Source organism: Heptranchias perlo, chromosome 13, assembly GCF_035084215.1.
Source record: "Heptranchias perlo isolate sHepPer1 chromosome 13, sHepPer1.hap1, whole genome shotgun sequence".
Taxonomy (NCBI): Eukaryota; Metazoa; Chordata; class Chondrichthyes; order Hexanchiformes; family Hexanchidae; genus Heptranchias; species Heptranchias perlo.
Window position 1 is genome coordinate 60,448,018 of NC_090337.1, and position 6,000 is coordinate 60,454,017.

The window sequence follows — 6,000 nt, forward strand, 5'->3', positions numbered from 1 at the left end:
AAAGGCTGTTGAGGCTCGGGGTCAATTGAAAATTTCAAAGCTGAGATTGACAGATCGATGTTCGGCAAGGGTATTAAGGGTTAAGGAACTAAGGCGGGTAGATGGAGTTAATATACAGAGTAGGCATGATCTAATTGAATGACGGAACAGGCTCGATGGGCTGATTTATCCTATTCTCATCAGAAAGATTGAACGAATCCATCCTGACAGATGCTGAACAGAGATTGTATAGTTATTTTATTAACCACACCCAAACTCTAAATGAAAAAGAGCCTGATTGAATTTGTTTAAACTAACAAGTTCTGCTGTTCCTACATCCCGCAGATGGGCAATCATCTTAAAATATTTGAGAAGGAAGGCATGGCAAGCGTAAATATGAAAACATTTATTTGGTACAGTATGGGAGATTTAATGAAAACTCACTTACTTTACTTAACTTCAACCCTCTAGTCGTGAATAAAATAAATAATAAACTACACAGTCCTGGTCAGTGGACGAAATGCACTCACGTTTAGCCCATCTTACATTGAAATAGACCAACTTTTCATGGGCTTGGGCAGCGCTGGTTTTACAATAGAATGCCAAGGTCTTTCATGCCTTTCATTCAGCAAATCATCCCAACTGACTGACCTTTAACATGTGTTGACCTCTCCTTTCTGTTACTTCTGACCACAGGAAATGTGTGAGGCTGTTCCTCTGATTTCTTCCCCATTTACAGGTTCACCAGTTCCCTTTCAGTAAAACCAATTACCTCTACCCCCAAGAGTGGATGCTTGGCAAACACGCCGTACTAGGCTTATTGTACATAGGCAAGAAAAACCCAACATGGTTTACAGGCAGAAGCTCAGTTTCCGTGACCTCTCGGAGGAGCAGATCTTTAGGAGGCTTCGGATGACAGGGTAGGTGATCGCAGGTGCAGGGTGCCATAGATTGCACACACGTGGCAATCAGAGCACCCCCCGAATAGTCAGGAGGGTTCGTGAACCCCAAGGGCTTCCACTTCATCAATGTTCAGCTTGTCTGCAACCAACGAAATAGGTTCATGCAGGTCTGTGTATGATTCCCTGGATCTTGCCATGATGCCACCATGCTGTGGCAGTCGACTATCCCCACAATGTTTCTACCTGGGACCAAGCTGACAGGATGGCTGCTTGGGGACAATGGTTACCCTCTTCAACTGTGGCCCATGACACCTATGAGGATCCCCACCAGTCAACTGCAGGAGAGGTACAACGCCAGACAAATCACCATGTGAAGCATTATCGAGCAAGCCATAGGAAGGCTGAAGTTAAGGTTCAGATGCCTTGACAGGTCTGGAGGTTCTCTAAATTTTTCGCCAGCCAGGGTGTCGCAGTTCATTGTTTCATGCTGCGTCCTACACAACATAGCGCAGACAAGGGGTCTGTAGGTTCAGGATCAAGATGGCATTTGTGACTCCTCATCGGATGAGAAGAACAATGATAATGGAGAAGATGGGGGCCCGAACGCACGGCCAGCAGAACATATTGCCTGTGACGCAAGGGTTGCTTTAATAGCACGTAGTTTCAGTTAGACAAATGTCTACTGGACCATTGTCACCCTAGCAACCATACCCCCTTGCACAAGTTGTTCTGTGACCCTCATTGCACTGGTCCAAAATCCCCCAACTTGTGAGATTCAAAACACATCTCCACCTTCCACACCCATTACATAAATACCTGACTGTGACATTTGTATTCAATCATGGGACACATGGGAGTGGTCTGAATTACAAAGGTTTAATGTGCTCAACAAATTAAAGGATCCAAACAAAAACTGGACACCCTTCTGTTAACCCTATGTGATCTGGAGAGTCTGTCTCATTTTATGCCTGACACTTCTATGTCGTGCTGCCACTGTGGCTTCAGCAGAGATGGTGGAAGGCTGCTGTACACCTTTCTCAGTCTCATGAGGTGTTCATGGCTGACAAGCTCTGATCTTTTGAGCCTGTGAGGACCCTGCCACTGACTGCTCCTCCTGCACTTGCTCAGGGCCAGTGTGGGCCAGTTGGAGTGGTGGCACCATTTTGGGTATTGGTTGAGAGGATGGCAATGGACAAGATGTGCAGACATTCTGAGAAAGGTCTGTACTTGCTTCTCCAGTTCCGTCATTCTAACTCCCGTGGGGCAGCAGGACATCAGTCCTCCCGGTCTGCGTGAGAGCAAAGTGGAGGACATCAGTGATGCCATTGGAAGCCCCGATCAAGTCTGGTTACAATCTTATCAAGACCAGGAGAGATATTCACAAGACAGAGACTGCGGAGCCGCCGTCTGAGCCTGCATGAAGGCCACAACGACTGACAACATTGACTCATGTGATTGCCCTGCTACAATTTCCATAGTGATCACCTCACGCTCCATGGTGGATTGCAGTGTTGAAAAACCAAGCGACATCACCCCACATATGCGAGACTCTTCCATTCTCTCTGGGCCTGTGGACAATGTGCCTGGCAGGCCTGCCGATATCTCACACTGTTGCAGCTGTGCCTCCAGCTTTCTTCTTTTCGGTGCTGGCCCCAGGGGTTCTACGTGTCTGTCCTGTTCAGCAGAGCTTGGAGTGGATGGAACCCTCCGGCACATAATCTCATCAGCTGTCCTTGCCACCAATATCTGCTCTTGCTCATTTGTGCCATGGGAGTAACCAAGTGCCGTCCCATCTACCTGACTAAGAGGTCCAAACGAGGTTCTGGTATCTGCACTGGTGCCTGAAACGCTTGTTTCCTGTGATGGTTCATCCTCAGCAGGTGTTAGTTCCTCTGAGGACTATCGATCCTCTCAAGGCAGGAGCTCTTGGTCTTTTTATGATGGACCTGGAGGAGAGAAGAAAGGGAAAGAGAAAACAGGGAACCATAGGCCAGATAGCCTGGCATCTGTAGTAGGGAAAATGCCAGAATTTATTATTAAGGATATAGTTACAGGGCAATTAGAAAATCATAATATGATAGGCAGAATTAACACGGTTTTATGAAAGGGAAATCGTGTTTGACAAATCTAATAGAATTTTTTGAGGGTGTATCTAGCAGGGTAGATAAGGGGGAACCAATGGATGTAGTATATTTCGATTTTCAAAAGGCATTTGATAAGGTGCCACACAAGAGATAGTTACATAAGATTAGGGTTCATGGGGTGGGGGGTTATATAATAGCGTGGATAGAGGATTGATTAATGGGCAGAAAAGAAAGAGCAGGAAGGAATGGGTCATTTTCGCGTTGGCAGGTTGTAACTTGTGGCGTGCCGCAAGGATCAGTGCTTGGACCTCAGCTGTTTACAATACATATCAATGACTTAGATGAGGGGACCGAGTGTAACGTATCCAAGTTAACTGACAATACAAAGCTAGGTGGAACAGTGAGCTGTGAGGAGGATGCAAAGAGACTGCAAAGGGATATGGACAGGTTAAGTGAGTGGGCGAGAAGATGGGGATTGAGTATAATGTGGGGAAAAGTGAAATTATCCACTTTGGTAGGAAGAATAGAAAAGCAGAATTTTTTTAAAGGGTGAGAGACTAAGAAATGTTGGTAGTCAGAGGGATTTGGGTGTCTATGTACATGAATCACAGAAAGTTAACATGCAGGTACAGCATGAAATAATGAAGGCAAATGGTATGTTGGCCTTTATTGCAAGAGGTTTGGAGTACAAGAGTAAGGAAGTCTTGCTGTAATTGTACAGGGCTTTGTTGAGACCACACATGGAGTGCTGCGTACAGTTTTAATCTCCTTCCCAAGAGGCAGTGCAACAAAGGTTCACTAGATTGATTCCTGGGATGAGAGTGTTCTCCTATGAGGAGAGATTGAGTGAATGAGCTTATATTCTCTGGAGTTTAGAAGAATGAGAGGTGATCTCATTGAAATGTGTAAAATCCTTAAAGGGCTTGACACGGTAGATGCTGAGAGGCTGTTTCCGTGGCTGGAGAGTCTAGACCTAGGGGTCATAGTCTCAAGATAAGGGGTCAGACATTTAGGAATGAGATGAGGAAAAATGTCTTCATTCAGAGGGTTGTGAATCTTTGGAATTTTCTACCCCGGAGGGCTGTGGATGCTCAGTTGTTGAGTATATTCAAGACTGAGATTGGTAGATTGTTGAGCACGAAGGGAATCAAGGGATATGGGGATAGGGCAGGAAAGTGGAGTTGAGTTTGAAGATCAGCCATGACCTTATTGAATGGTAGAGCATGCTTGAGGGGCCATATGGCCTACTCCTGCTCCTATTTCTTATGTTCTTATGTTCTTAAGTGATGGTACATTGAGAATATTGATCTGCACATGAAACAATTCATCAGAGTTGCCAACGTTCTGAGATTCACAGAAGGTGAAATTTCTTTGTGGAAGATGCGGGTCTGAAAGATTAATGTTGTCACCCTTCTCCACTGGAACACCAGCCTTGCCATCACCAACGCTGAGGGAGCTTCAGCTGCCTCTTATCTCTAATACCTCTTCCTCTGCTGGGGAAAATTTAGGACTTGGTGTGGAATAGGATACGTGCATCTGAGCTATGGATGAGCTGAGGTTTAGAGAGGGTGTGGGAGGTTGACCAATAGAGTATTGCATTAGCCACGTCTGGGAGATGACAAAGGCATGGATGAGAGTTTGAGCAACAGATGGGCTAAGTCAGGGGCGGAGATGGGAGAAGTAGGAGGTCTTTGAGATGGAGATGGATGGAGCTCGGTGCTGAATCAGACGGTGCGGAACAGTCTGATTTAATTTGAGACAGTGGCCGTGGAGGGGGGTGGAATGGATGGCAAGAATATATAGTTTGTGGCATGGACCAATGATGATGCTTTTCTCTTCCCAACGTTTGACTGGAGGAAATTGTGGCTCATCCAAGACTGGATGTCAGACAAACAGTCTGACAGCACACAGGCAGTGGAGGGGTTGAGGGAGGTGGTGAAGAGATAGAGCTAGGTGTTGTCAGTGTACATATGGACGCGCCCACTGTCATTTTTATGATGGCGGAAATCGTAATGTTCAAGTATCTCACTGTGGAGAGGCGGGATGGTCATTAACATTGGTAAATCAGGCTCCTTTAATGCTATTGGGAGCCCAATTTGGAATTAACGGCTGCTGCACGGGTTTCCCGACAGTGAAATGGGGGTGAGATTGCACGGCACTTTATCGGGTGGTTAAAGGTCAGGAGGCCAGTTCTGAATAAAGGTTCAGTGCTCACAGCTGCTTTCTCCGTTCCCTCTGGGACATGGTTTGTTGAGAGAACCTGATTTGAGAGAATCATTTGGCGAGTTTTGAGCAGTTCAGATAGAGAAGCTCATGATGGGTGGGCACCATGGCAGCTTTTAATTGGACTTCGGAAGAGGAGGAGAATGAGGATCAACAGCAGCAAGGTCGTGCTGTGGAGGGAGCTGCAGGTGGCCAGCAGAGAAGGGAGCAACACAGGGCTCGAGCTCGCAGGAGGCACTACCCACCTAACAGGGTCTACAGACAGAGGCTGAGCAATCTTGACCTGTCAGAGGAGCAGTACTTCCTAAGGCTGAGATTGTCATGTCAGGTGGTCACAGACATCTGTAGCCTCCTAGAAGATGACTTGCTGCCTGCTGGACCTGGTGGCCACGCATTACCGGTGGTTGTGAAAGTCACCACCGCCCTCAATTTCTTTTCCTCCGGTCCCTTCCGGGCCGCGAGTGGAGACATAGCAAGGGTCTCGCAGTCGGCTGTATGTAAATGCATAAGGCAGGCGGCTGATGAATTGCTTGCCAGGGCTGGGAGAAACATAAACTCCCCCTGTGATGACAATAGCCAGAATGAACGGGCACTGGGATTTGCGTATCTGGAAGGCTTCCCACAGGTACAGGGTGACATCAGCTGCACACACGTGGCAATCCAGGCACCTCCTGTAAAAAGAAGAGTCCGAGAGCGGGAGGAGAGTCCGAGAGGTGAGTGCAGTGTAAAAGGATAGTCCGAGAGTGGGAGGAGAGTCCAAGAGGTGAGCGCAGTGTGAAAGGAGAGTCCGAGAGCGGGAGGAGAGTCTGAGA

General features: G+C 47.1%; 1 long non-coding RNA gene across 1 annotated transcript in view; it reads right to left on the minus strand.

The window, feature by feature from the left end:
• Positions 1-365: 365 nt before the first annotated feature.
• LOC137331643 (uncharacterized) overlaps positions 366-6,000 on the minus strand; it is a 37,899-nt gene continuing 32,264 nt past the window's right edge. Inside the window, exon 2 of the long non-coding RNA XR_010965530.1 lies at positions 366-2,827. This is a non-coding gene — a long non-coding RNA (uncharacterized lncRNA). The remainder of the gene's footprint in view (positions 2,828-6,000) is intronic.